We start from the raw sequence: 14,554 nt of genomic DNA on the forward strand, positions 1-14,554 counted from the left end.
AGGACATAATCTCTATTTCTTCTGTAACAAGAACGTGTGCTCTATTTCCTGTGGTCTGTTGTCAAGAGAACTGTAAGACAGTACCCTATAATTGTTATCATTGAATTGTGACTTTCAAATAACATTAAATAAAACCTATCTTTCTATAGTATGAAGACCTTAGCTGATACCTCTTTCTTCCTTAGTATTATCATTATTTACATAAATTCTGAGCAGTAGGGCCTCCTATTAACTCAGATGGAAACATGGTGTTTCTTATCTGCAATACTCAACCCCCCTGACAGGCATCACAAAAGTTTAGCATCACCTTTCAACCTTACTTCAAAATCCAGTCATTTCATGAGGTCTTTTACTTTGTCTGGATACTCAGTCTAGCTCGTAGTTGCTGCAACCAACTCCAGTTCAGGAGTTTTGAGGAAATGGCAGGGAAGTAATAACTGACTCCCCAGATATAAGCAACCTGATGAAAAGGTTACTGCCCACTAAATACTGCCTGAAAGAAGACAAAATTCTCTGCAATGCCCCCCAACCCCAGTTAAAAAAGAACAGCCCTAGGAGGAGACTACAACTACTTTTCTGATACTATGTGGAAAAGTATTGCCAAAGTCAGATGCTGCGGAATATAACTACATTGTAAAAACAATGCAATTATCTCCCTGTTATATTTCATAATTTGAGTAAATTAAAGCAAAATGCTCAGTGTTCACACCAATCAGCATCACTAAATTCCAGTTGAACAGCTTTAATTTGGACTACTATTTTGAATAAAATGTTAGTGTTTAAGTAATGAAGCATTTGGTTGCTTGGGTTTCATGCAGTTGATTTTATGTTGCTTTGCAGGAAATCTGAGCCAAAGAAGCAGAATAGAACATAGCTGACTTTGTGGGCACATATTTCCTTTTTTGACATCAAACATTCATTGGGAAATATGAACCAAACCTATTTGCTTATATGACTTGAAATGAATATTCACCATTCTGATTCAATTCTAATGACTGACATGATTACAGACAGTTCCAGGCAATGAGCTGGTCACACAGCCTAACAGTCTGAAAAGGGCAGCAACAAGATTAATGGAAGACAGGAATGGAATAGTGGGAATTTGTTACTAACTTAGACCCCAGAGACTTTGAAGTCCACAATTTCTGGTGGGCATCATGCACTAAATCACAGAAACATCCTGAGAGAACAAAACCAGTAATAAAGCGCTCTGCATCACAAGGTACCACTCTGACTACCAAACAGTTAATTCAAACCAATGCTGTTTTGAGGATGTAGCAATAAAGCACCTAAAGCTGAAATAATAAAGTGTGTGATATAATAAAGCCATTTCAGAGTGATAGTGTTAAATCATTAAAGTTGGAAAATTAGTGTTAAATCATTAAACTTTTTTCCACACCAAATGCAGAGGTAAAGCTGGCCTTGCTCTCGCTGTCTCTGAGCTTACATGATAGATTTTAACCATTGATCAATGGCTAAACAGACAAGAGTTATGGCATATCTGCTTCTCGGTATCCAGAAGGATACTAACTGGTCAAAAATATTCATTCAGGCAAAAAGGTACCTGTCTAATATAGGCAAACAGGGAACCTCCCCTTAATTTGCTAGCAGAGCAAGTAATGCATGGGTGGCTTAGAGAAGGTGTAGCTGTACACTTGTCTTGCTTTTTCAGTGGCTATATGTGCTTTTCTTGAGTCCAGTTGCATGCTGATACAGACTCTGGCACAGAAATTTGAAATAGAAAGAAGAAAGCTCATTTTGTCAACAGGAGGCCTTCCTGAAAGCATAGTAACTGAACCCTGACACTACTCAGATTCTCTGAATCAACAGAGGCCATTCAATTCGACATCTGTTCAGCAAAGCTAATCACATTCAGTGTTTAAATCTTAGAGTAGACAGTGAGACAAATTAGAAATCTGAATTCTTAGCAAGTAGAATAGGAAACCTTTGGCAAGTTTTTAAAAGCTAAAAATTCCCAAGGTTCCCTTAGATGAGGAAAATTTGTGATGTTTGCTTTGGAGTTTTAACTCTCCACTCAGCAGACATACATTGTCCCTTATCAAAACAAGTAAACTACTATCCTAACACCTGCAGTATTTGAAGCCCGCTTTGCTTAGCAAACCAATTATTATAACTGTTCTCTCATGAAAAACAGAGGTTCTCCCCGTTTCTTCCCCTCATTTATAGCACTGTAAGTGAACTATTTTACAAAACAAGCATTATCTCCAATAAAGCAAATTAGCTGAGGTAGGTAAATCACTGAAACTCACTGACAAGAAGGATTATGAAAAATTAAGTAGCTGATATACAGCAACATTACCATGAGCTTTTTACTCACGCTGCTGCATTTCTTGGCAAGACACAGGCAAGATTTTGTTTCTGAGGTACAAAGAGACTCCTAATTAAATCTTCATTTTTAAGTGTACCAGGATTTAGTCTTCTTTATATGAGCTCAGATTATTATATTTAATGTTGAAAAATGTTAATTTTCTGCCTAAATGCAGACAAATTACAAACAGGATTTCCTTACAATTCTTTGTTGTTTCCAATTTCTTTAAATAGAGTGCTACACATTCTTTAGTTAGAAATTAATTGCACTACTATTCCAGTCTTCAGAGCAGGCATCTGAACATCACCACTCTTAAAAAATATCCATTTTAACATATTGTTAGTATGTTGGAGTGATCTTAATCCACAGTCATAAAATTCCACGTAATTGCCTGTGTCTTAATGGCCTTAGACTTTGAATACAATCACTGGTCTTTGTACACTGCCTGTCACTTGTAGTGCTTAAGTATTAACATTGTGTCTCTTTTAGGTTCTTATCAGCCCTTTAATGACTATGGCAATTAATAATGTATTCTCTCCCCTCTAGCTAATTTTAATTGCTATAATTTACATCCCTAGACAATTGTTGCACTGCAGATGGAATCTATACTACTGTAGCTGAGTTAGAAGATCACACTCTCAAGGTCCTTAGCAGACAAACAACACAATTTCAAGTTATTAGACTTCATCTATAATTGAAATCAATTACTGCTCAAGGAAACAAGCCATGATATTACAGGTAATAAACAGATAATTTTCATGTTCTCGAGCAGTGTGGACCTCACCAGTCAGGCTCTAACAATTCATTATAGCTTCATAGTGCTTTATGAGGATATTCAGATGCGTTGAAAGGGAAAAATCCACCTAAAATTAGCAAGTATAGAGGTTACACACTTCTTCAATGAGGCCTATATTTTTACACAGATATTCTCAAAAACACACAAACACCACCTCTGAGGTAGTATTAGAAGGCAGCATAAACACTCAGGCCTAAAGCCTGAGACAGTGCATTAGATCAACCTCAGCTTTTCATTAAACCATGTTAGCAAAGCTCATGGGCACAAAGAAAATAAAGCAGAAAGAAAAACTGTTTATTAATCTCTATTCAGCTCTACAAACAGCCCAAAATTAAGGGTATAACCATGAATCTAATACATCCCATATTAGATTACTATTCAGTTCACCCCCTTGCCAGTATTAGGGATGCTTCACAAATCATATTCCAGTGTTTTGCTTAGTACAGCTTACAAATCGATCCACAGCCCTGCAAAGTTCAGTCCCTCTGTTTTTACTGTCATCTCTTCTTACTTTCAATCCACTTCATCAAACCATAAAGCTCCCTGTGCCAGTTTCTGCTTTCCTCCCAAAGACAAGCATCTTTCTGGCCTAGAACATCACACTAGAGTCTCCCTAACAACTTTTGTCAAGCTCTTTGGCCCCATTCATTTCTGTCCAATGGACACAGAAACATTAAGAGAGCCTACAACCTGCGTGTGTACACACAGTACAATCCATTCAATTTACCCAGAAGAACCTCACATTGTACTAGAATACTTTCTCTTCTCAAAGAGAAGGGTGCATCAAAACCCATTAAAGATGTACTACAAATATCAGTTTTGGACCAAATCATATTTCCCTTTTCATGGAGGATGAAAGGTTAGATGAATGTTTCAACATCAACAAGGTCAGGAATTCATGAAAAAAGACGTCGGTGGCTAACTTGCTCGTTACCTCAGTAGACAAATATATATACTGGATTTAACTCACTCTTCCCAGGAGTTCAACAGAACACTATTTCAGATACTTTAAGATTAGTCACGCCTCTCTGGGTTCAGTGTACTGAATAAGACTAAAGATCCTGGACATAATTTGCTATTTCTGCTATTGATATAATTACTATATTTCATAGTGGAGAAAAAACATTAAAATGACACAGTAATAATTCTTGCACAACAAATGTGCACCTGGTTAAACAATCAAATAAATTTATCTCTACAAGTGTCACAGACAGTGCAATTTGTCCCAGTCATCTTTAACTGATCTCTTTACACAGTATTGTTCTTTAATAGACAAGATGACTAAATGAAAGATTAACTAAAAAGCAAAACTTCCTGTGGCTAGCAATGAATATATCATCATTCAATTTCCAAGCACCCACTGAAGAATTTTTGAAACAAAACATGTTTTTGACTAGTCTATAGTGAATATATAGGCTATAGTGAACTGTATTATTGCATGTTATCCTCAGAACTCACCTAAAACACTCCATACATTTACCTCACACACTCACCTCCTTCTTCACTTTTTAGTCTCTAATAACAAATGCATGGCCAATAGCCACTTTTCTTTCAGAACTGTGTCTGGGGATAGCCAACATGTCAGACCCACAAAATGAACTAAGGTTTTTTCTTTCTGACTACAATACCCCCCTTCCCCCAAGCTGACAAATTGGGATCTTTTCTTCACACAGTTACAGACTCTGCAAACTGCTAATGTCTCAATGAGAGCCCAACTAAATAAATCATTCAAAATGAAAGAGCTGCTTAAGCTGCAAGTGACTTGAAACAGCTGCTGAATTTTTAAATGCTTGCATTCTCCCCTGAAAGCAATGAAATATTCTGTATAAATGAACATCAGCTCTCCAAACCTGCTGAGGTATCAGAAAACAGGGTTAAAGAAGCACAGGAGCTGGGAATTAGCAGCAATAATTCATTTTTCTTGAAGGTTTGCAACACTGCCATTAATTGCGTCGACGTGTACAGAGTGTAGGAACAGCATCAATAAAAACTGATGTTCAAACACCAACTGCACTCATCTTTTAACCACACTTGTATAGTGACGTTGACATAAATGTGTATTGCAGCGTATGATATTTTTACCGTGAAAATCCTTTAAGACAAAAGGTGCACTTGGGGGGGAAATGTCAGCATTATTCTGTGGACATTAGCAAATATCTACTGTATTTTCCACTAGTTATAACAACTGTTGTTCTACTTGAAATAACATTTTTCTTCCAAAATAGAAAACCGGTTACAGATTTTTCTGTAGGAAGTATCTGCTATTTTACATTAATTTGTTATTCCAAAGTTTTAGTTAAAACTGGAATGTGCTCAAATTTTAAGATCCAGTGTAGAGCTACCAAAAGCTTGATGATAAATTACTTGCATAACTATTTTATTCTATGGCCTAGACAATATAACATTTGAAGAAAATAAGGCAAGTGAAGTTCACTACAAGTCATATTTTCATAAACACTTTGTGGACCACGTGGAATACAGTACTCTCTGCAACATACTTGTCAGTTAAAGGCTGCTACTTTCTCATCTAACGGCGGTAGCAAGGAACTCTAACAGAACACAGATAATTACAGGGGAATAAAAAAGGCATTTAGCTTCAAAGATGCTAAAAGCAGGCAGAACAGACTGTTTGTCATTTTTAGTTTTTATTGTTACCATCAAAAATACTGTTTTATTTGAATTTGAACATCAAAAAAAATCCAAAATACAACATGCAAAGTTTCCTACTCCTACCTTCATATCAACCACCACACTCATTCTATGTGAATAACTGAACAGAAGAGACATTCTGGTCTCCTCTACTCATTTACTCTTTCCAACAATTTCAGCTGTAACTCCTTTCTAGCCACCACGATAAATGATATTTGATGGCTAAATTAGAGAAGTAAAAAATAAAGTTCCAATAAGAATAACTCTCTGAACCCAGCAAGAGCTGAAACAATCCCAGTGGAGGAGAATGGAAGCTATCAATGAAACAGCATGTAAATTCAGGCCAGGAAAAAAAATCACTTCTATAATCTGCAGCCTAGGGTAACTCTAGTCTAGTCAGTACCAGTGACTCAGCCAGCCATAACCATCTTAAGCATCTTCCTTCCATTTACAGATGACAGGAGGACTCAGTTTGATCCTCTCATGTAGAAAATAACTAGCATCTAGCCACACCAAACCAAAGAGCTCATAGTACCATTGTGTTGCATCCTACACTGCATTCAGTTCAGATTCCTGGCTCTCTTAAGGTTCCGTAACTGCCTCTGTCCTATGTCAATTTCTCTGCTAGAGGAGCAACACAATAATATCATAAAACCAAATTAGCTGTAACAGCAGAGATCTCCATATGAGCCACACTGTCTCCTCAATCTCTGTGGCATGTGCTTTGATGAGTGGATGATATTTGCAACATATTCTAGACTTGTCATAAGGAAAACTGAACTATCCAAGAACTACTCCAGGTTTTCCCAAGTAACTTTTCCCACTTGATGTAATAAAGACATCTCCTCATTGAAATTGGGTATCCCTGTTGTGCTCTCCATTAGCAGAGACATCAGAGATGTCCATCTCCATATCAGAGGCTGACTGGAAGGAATTAGTAAGTCAGACATAATAGAATTTCAGCTGCACCTCACTTGGAAGGAGACAGCTTATATTTAAGCAAGGGACAGCAGTAATAAATTATAATTTAATTTTTAAGTACTCTCCTGCTTGGAAGGAATTCAAGTAAATGATTTCCACCCGTCCCTTCTAGCCTACATTATTCAGTGACAGAGAAGTAGAACCAAAGGATACAATAGAAGATTTCAGTTTACCAAGAAATCACCCAAAGCTTGTTGCTGTTGCTGGTACGTACTGCACAACAGAACAAGCACTAATTATTTTGTGCATGTAAAGCTGCATAAAGCATAATCTACCACACCTTATTTCTAAACAAAGCTTTTAACTGTTACCATTATTCAAACAACTGCTCTAACATTACATGAATGTTCAAAAGAAATTCAGAAGCAGTCTGAAGGAGGCAGCTTCTTCAATCTCTTACATTTTTATGCAGGTGATTAAACACACCTTAAATTTGAAACACCGTTCATTCAGACTCATAATTGATCATACGCAACACAAATTAGACACAAGGTCTGGAGAATCATGACAGATTAGCATTAAAAAGGACAGAATTCTGGCACAGACATGTCACTGCAGCTTCCTCAACTATAAGACTGCATCACATATTTACAGATAGAATTAGCTTCAGGCTTCTATGAAGAAATAAATACTGTTTCTCTTTATAATTTGGTTCAAAGTGGAAATCAGCACATCATAGCTTCTTACAGAAGGAAAGTCCCTCTGTATTTCTTCACAGTCGTTCTGAGTACACCACAAGCACAAAGCCAAACTGAAAATGTCACTGCCTGAACAGATGAAACAAGTGAATAAAAAATCTCTGGTTGGCAGAGACACTAAAATTGAAACACTTTCTCTTTTTCATTGAGGGCTATATTGGCAATGCAAACCTGAAATCACAACTACTGCTGAAGACTCACAACCTTCCAGCAATGTTTCAAGCAAGCACAACTTGGTGAACTTTGTGGTCAGCACAAACTCATGTAGGAATAATTGTCACAAACTCAGTCATATTCATGGCAACTTTGCAAGACAATTTCACAACAAGCAATCAAAACGTCTACTGCTTTTTGAGATATAAAGAAGGTAACATCATATGCAGAATATAAAAATTTAGGATGGCATTCATGCCTGCATAAAAATGTTGGTGCTTTATCCATTTACAGTAACAGACTTAAGAACTGTCTTAAAAGTACATTCATATTTTGGATATTTTAAACTGCAGCATTATCATGCATACAGTGTGCATCTGCAACACCAGTTAACAAGTTGTATTCCTCTCTGTCACTTCTGTTTCATCTTTGTTCTTTGTCCAAGTATGTGTAGGTATAACCTACACTAGGAGACTAACAGTTGAAGCATGTTTCTAAGCTTACCATGAAAGTGCCTGAGATTTCATATTTCTAATGAACAGGAATGCTTGATCAAAAGGCAGAAAGGCAATCTTTACACAGTTTAAATACTAAAATTCAAAATTATCTACGCAGCAATAAGCACAGAATGAAAACAACACATCTATTATTATATATGGGGAGAATAGGTAACAGTTGGTATTAAAAAACCAAAAAAAACCATGAAAACCCCACAACTTAGCACACATATTTTGAGTATTATCAGCAAACTAATAAACAGCAAGGACATTGTCTCAAAGTCATATATATATATATATATATATATATATATATATATATATATATATATATATATTCTCCATCTCAGACTTCTCACCACTTCTTAATATTCAGTGCTCAGACTGGACAAATCTGAAAAAAACAAAAACAACAAACCACACAAAACCACCAATTTTTTTCCCCTCTATTTAAAATTCAAGCAAGTAAATAAAGACAGACTAAGAAAGATTTGTTTCACAGACAAGTCACATATGCCTGGCTGTTAACATTATAAACAGATCTACTTCAACATCTAGCTCCCTACAAGATCCTTTCCCATTTAACATCTGCTAACAGAAGTAACATAAAAATTTATCAGCCATAAGCTGCATCACAAAAGGCATCCATGGTCCTAAAACCCACTTAAGTGAGAGTTGAAGCCTACTGCCAAATTTCCTGCTGATTTAGAGTGATTAGAGTGAAATCAATTACTTCTGTTCACTGCAACCAAGTGTGAACCCAGTTTTCCAGAAGCCAGTATTTTCTTTTTTCCAACTATTTTTAATTGCAGATTTATACTTCACAATAAAGAAAATACTGGGGGGTTTCTCCAAATATTTAAATTTAGTAAAACTTACAGATTGTGGCACAAATCTAATTTTCTTCTGCTAACTGCATTAGACAAATATTGGGCACAAACACAGCTCAAAGTGTGAACAGGAGCAGTGTTGGGCTGGCAGTATTTTCTGCACTGTAACCCAAAGTGGACATACCAGGTTTCACAGGCTTCATCACTTTTTGCGCTTCCCAGAAAGCATTTTTCCTATCCCCTCATATTGCATCAAACGGACTTCACATTGTATTGACTTCAAAATCAGTCATATCAAAATAAAAACAAGACCTGCTGGGTGAGGAATGGGAGGAGGGAAAGAGTATGAAGGGGTATGTGAGGTGCTAAATACAACCCCTTAACACATACTTGATGTGGCAAGCAAGTTTTCCGTCCAGATCTGCCATTCTCTCACATACCAGGTACATTATTTGCATCCTCCCCCTCGCCTGCACCACTGCTAACTACACAAGGATAGCCCTTACCAACTTTCTGGGTTCAGGGTCAGGTGTTCCATCACCAAGAATCTTCTTCTCAAAAACAAACAAGCATGCTGGAGGCTCACATAATTTCATAAAGTATTACACATAAAAAATTGGGGTAAGTTTTCACAAACTGCTCGAGTAATTTTACTTTCTTCTCCTGTTGCATATAAAATGACATTGGCAAAATCAAATTTTATTTTCCAAATAAAGATAGAGCCAGTATTAATAAGCTTCTTTAACAGCTATTTCCACACATTGCCATGACAGCAAAAAAAATTTACATTGTTAGAGTAATGTTTTAGTCCTTATTCTCTCAATGTTCTCTAAACTGTCAGTATAATTTACAGTTATAAAACAAAAAAATCTATTAAAAAAATCTAACAAATGTCAATATTCACTTCAAAGTAATTATACACCATCATTATATACCGTTTCCTTGTCAAAAAGCAACAGATACTAAAAATATCCTAAAGGTCAAAGAAGCTGTAATTTCAAGATTAACATGGTATAAATTGTCTACAATTTTATCCCTAGAGTATGATATTTGTGACTGGAGAAAGATTTTCTTGGAACTTAAATCTGAATGTAGTGCTATTATAAATGATTCACAATTTTGGTCTCAGCCAAATCCTACATATTTGCAGGACAATTATTCATGCAAAGCAATTGATAATCTGCAGCATCTAAAGCTTTTTTACATTTATATTGAACATGTAGCTTTTTCCTTGATATCCGTGTTGTCTCATACCCTAGGCAAGGCAAGGTCTTATCTGAAGTAAGAACCTGAGAAGCTCTCTAATGGTATAGGACTAAAAATGTTTCTCATTTCACATTTTAATAAAATTCAGGAAATCTCTGAGTTCTGCTTTTAGTCAACATGAAAAAAAGATGCAGCATAAAGAAGGAAGAGTTAAAGTTCAATGTGTAAGTGAATGGCCAACATTTGCATCCAAGTTGTTTATAGGCTTTGTGCATACATTTAGACACTTCACAAACAACTCAAAGTAATGAATTCCAAATTTCCGTAATGCATATCACATTGAAACACAAGGGACCATGGTAGAGCAGCTCTCAAAGACTGACAAAGCTATTGCTCCTCCAGGCAAGCCACAGTTAAATGCCAAGCACACAGGCATGCATTCACTTGTGGCTCTGTAAAGAATCCCCATATAGCTAAATGCAAAGGCTTCCCAGACATCATATTTACAATGCATTTAACTCTCCTTTCCTGTGCTGTTCAGAAAATTCACCAGCTGCATCTGATATGCAGCATCTCAGAGGAAAGGAAGCCATGTGCCCATGCAGCAGCAGCAGGACAGCAGTGCACCGTCATCTGCCCAGAAGCTTTCAGAGGCCACACAATTCATGAGCAGAGATTTCTGTCTGTCTCCTACAGAGCCCATGTGGCTGGGTGTATAGAATAGTCACACTTAGCAGATGATTCAAAATTCATAACAAGAGTTTTTTGAAAAAGGTGCCTTTCCCTTCATTATCAGTCTTGAGTTTTAAAAAATGTGAACAAAACCTCAAAAGACCTCCACAAATACATATAGGAAGAAGCTTACTTGTGCTAAAAGCAACCAACAACAAATACAATAGAGTAGATTGGCCTAAATGCCAACTTTTTTCCTGAATGGTAAAAAAGACACGTTCAAAGAGAAATTGTCTAAAGAGGCAAGAGCAAGTGTCTTTTCCTGTTGAATAATCCCACTGCAACTGTACTGAAGTCACTTGAATCCAACTTAATGCCATATTCTATTCTTGTCCTGGCAGAAGTAGATTCAATTTGATATTAAACTCATGGGTTTCACAGCTACATCTCCTCTCACCTTCCAAAATCAAGAATATTTTTCCATACAGAAAACTTTCCAACTGCAGAGTTTTACTCAGCCAGCTGGGTTTTAAAGAAGAGTGACATTTGCAGGCTTCAAGACAGTTGGGTGTTGAAAAATAAAAAATCCAAATTATTCTACATACATTCAAGGGCCGAAACAACAAGAATTAATTCAACAAAATTCAACACAGCCATGTTTTATTCTTTCTATAAACATTCTCAATAAGGCTTCAGCATTGCATTTGGTTTAGGAAAACACTGTATATGCATATAATGTATAAGGGAAGTTTAATGTATAAGGGAAGTTTCTTTTTTCTTGAGCATCTGCAGTACCTGAGGAGATCACAATGTCTTGTTAAAATCTGCGTGGAAGAAAAGTGGATTGACAGAAGCTACTTGAATTCTGCACTCTGTAATGAAAACTACCTGGCAGATCAATTGTTGCCCTTCTCACAACAATTAGGGAGCACCAAGAGGAGAAAAAGAGGCAGATAATTAAATGCTTGGTACTTTATTTCAGAGATTTTAGGTATACTGTTTAAAAAGAAAACCATAACAGGATAGATTTCAATACATTAAATATGTACTCAAATCTTGGGTATAGTAACAGAATCAGCACCCATAAACAGCCAGCACTAATATCCTCTAGTCCTTACCCCCAAAGGCATATGGCAATCTACATTTTAACTTTTGAGAAGAAGGTTTTTGAAATTATATCCATTAGGCTAAACAACTAGATTTATGAATGTCATTAACAGAAAACTTACAGTCATGTTTAAAGATCAAAACCAAACTCTCTTTTTTACATATTTGCCTTTTAAATACAAATCTAGTCTCAAAATAAGTTTTTCCCATTAGTGTTTACACTTCAAATAGAACTATTTTCAAGCACAAATATAGAAGATGAGCTTCTTCATACCATTCCTATATTACAGAATATTTGTGCAAAGTATTTTCAGTCCTTTGAGAAAAACAGTGGTAGTATCTAAAGTATCCTCAAGTGCCCACAATGCAGGCAGTGGCAGTTAAGCTTCCTGCAAGCATCAAAGTGCACTGAAGAAAGAAATCTTCAGAGCGGAATCTCTGATAAGTTCAATTAAGTAATTGAAATTAAGAATCATTACGAAGGTAATTTCTTTCTATAAAGAGAAGCAATTTAGATATAGTATTTATTATGATATTCATCAAGTAGTATATGAAATCTTTGGTGATAATTCAAAATACTTTAAAAAATATTTTCCCTTTTTGCAAATGCACATGCAATGTGAGTCATATTCAGTGAAGAGAATTTCAGAAATTTCCTTCTGAAATAGTATTTCAGAAATGTTTTCACTTTTTCTGTTGCTTGTCATTCTCATGCTTCCCTACCTTCACCTTAAAAAGTTAATCACAATTCATTGCATTATGAGGTACTCAGAAATTACTTGTGATAAATGAATGCATGACATCAGATGCCCAATCTACAAGAGGGCAAAATTATTTTTACTCATAAAACTTAACTTGAACACATACCACATGAGAACATTATCCAGAACACAGTATAATCAACTCAGTGCATTTTTCTTACCTGGGCTTGAAGGAATTCAGGTTCAGCCCCCAATGTGAAAAAAATTCTTCTTGGCTTAATAGCAGCAACTGCAAATTTGTACAAATTAATAGAAATATCAGATATATCTGTACAGGAATAACTTCTCTCACTGATTTCTTTTTAATCCCAACAGATATCACTGAGCTTAGGATTCAAAATATATGAAAAGCATACTCCCAACGCTTTCAAAAGTTTGCAATCTGGTTCTATTCAACCACTAACCAAGAAAAGCAATTCCCTTATAAATTTATGAATAAGGGAATTACACTGTGTGTAATTCCAATCTTCTCAGTCACAGTTGTTTTTTTCCTCTAGCAGTAGGAATACTCAGAGTTGAAATAGGGAAAGGACTCATGAAGACCACCACCAAGTCTGAAATCCTGTTAAACAGCTAACAATACCAAAACTAACAGACCCTGACAGAATAAGCTCATAAAAAGAAAAGACCAGGGACTAAGCTGTGGGGCACTTTAACTTCCTTTATACATAGAATTCCCTGTACTCTCAGATGACTGACAGAAAAAGTTCTCATTTTCAAGATGCTCCAGTCAGTAGAGAGGGATTTAATATCTCACAACTTAAAGTTCCTTTTGTTTCAAGTTAATATTCAAGAAAACCAAAACAAGACAGAGGCTGATATCCAACATCTTCTGCGGCCATTTAAAAAAAAAAAAAACATAAAAAAGAAAAATCCCAGGAAACTACAGGACACATTTTCATCATTTCAGTTTAGGCACAAAGCCACAATGTAACAACATAACAAAACAGTATTATTTCTACAGAGGCACTCTTTTTTTTTTCATCTTTATGTAAAGGAGAAGGGTTGCAATGCCCAAAAGGATGCAATGTGTTGGATCTTTTACATACATGCCCTTAAAACAGGAAAAAAATCAGTTTAACCACCAGCTAGAATATAGGCAAAGTCCCATTTGGATGGCAGTGATTCCACAGCAAGCGACACCACTTGTACAGTCCTGTGTCAGGAATGCTTCTATTACATGCAATGTGTGTTACAGGTAACAAGGAAATAAGGACAGATAAAAGCGTACCCCAGCTGATGCAGGTAGCTGCTCTCAAGCAAAACTGCAGGACACACAGAGCATACACAGAGCAAAGACGCTGTCTGTTTGGTGTGGTGCTCTAAGCCACCTGACTGAACAAGACCAAGTTCCCAAGAATCTGTCAATGGAAATTTCTCCCATCCCTCTAGATATTGCATATTTGTAACATATGATGATGAAGAAGCAATTCTTATGCCATTAAAAGTCACAAAATAAGTGTCTGAACAAGTGTCCCGTAACAGCCCAAAATTTCACACTCCCCTACCAAACCCATCTCTCTACATGGACAACAAAGGACTCAGGAACCCTTCAGAAGTGTTTCCATATGCTTTTTGCAGAGCACTCAGCAAGTTGTTTCTAGCTGTTCTTGTTGCTGCCACAGGCAAAACAAAATATAAGTAAGGATTTTATCTCCAAAGGAAATCTGTAAAGACTTCAAGGAACAGACTGCTCAGAAAGGATTGGTTCCAGAACAGCTGTTTCTCAAGGCCTCACCCTGTAAGCACTCAATGTTTTAAATGTCTGAAAGTGCTCAGGTTGTTTTGGATTATGCATTACTTTATAGACCTGTGACACAGTATGAACTGCTAGTACGAATGGGTGTGAATAATCATCCTGCGTTTTTCAGCCGA

The 14,554-nt window shown here is 36.3% G+C and overlaps 1 protein-coding gene across 4 annotated transcripts in view; it reads right to left on the reverse strand.

The window, feature by feature from the left end:
• Positions 1-14,554, reverse strand: part of SULF2 (sulfatase 2) — a 94,284-nt gene that overhangs the window by 68,244 nt on the left and 11,486 nt on the right. For 2 of the 4 annotated variants that reach the window (XM_086852491.1, XM_086852493.1), the window contains exon 2: positions 12,841-12,908. The exons of the other annotated variants lie outside the window; for them this stretch is intronic. The gene's annotated coding sequence lies outside the window, so the exon portion shown is untranslated. The remainder of the gene's footprint in view (positions 1-12,840; positions 12,909-14,554) is intronic. 4 annotated transcript variants of the gene reach the window in all.

The sequence above is a fragment of the Cyanistes caeruleus genome, chromosome 16, assembly GCF_971803275.1.
Source record: "Cyanistes caeruleus chromosome 16, bCyaCae1.hap1.1, whole genome shotgun sequence".
Taxonomy (NCBI): Eukaryota; Metazoa; Chordata; class Aves; order Passeriformes; family Paridae; genus Cyanistes; species Cyanistes caeruleus.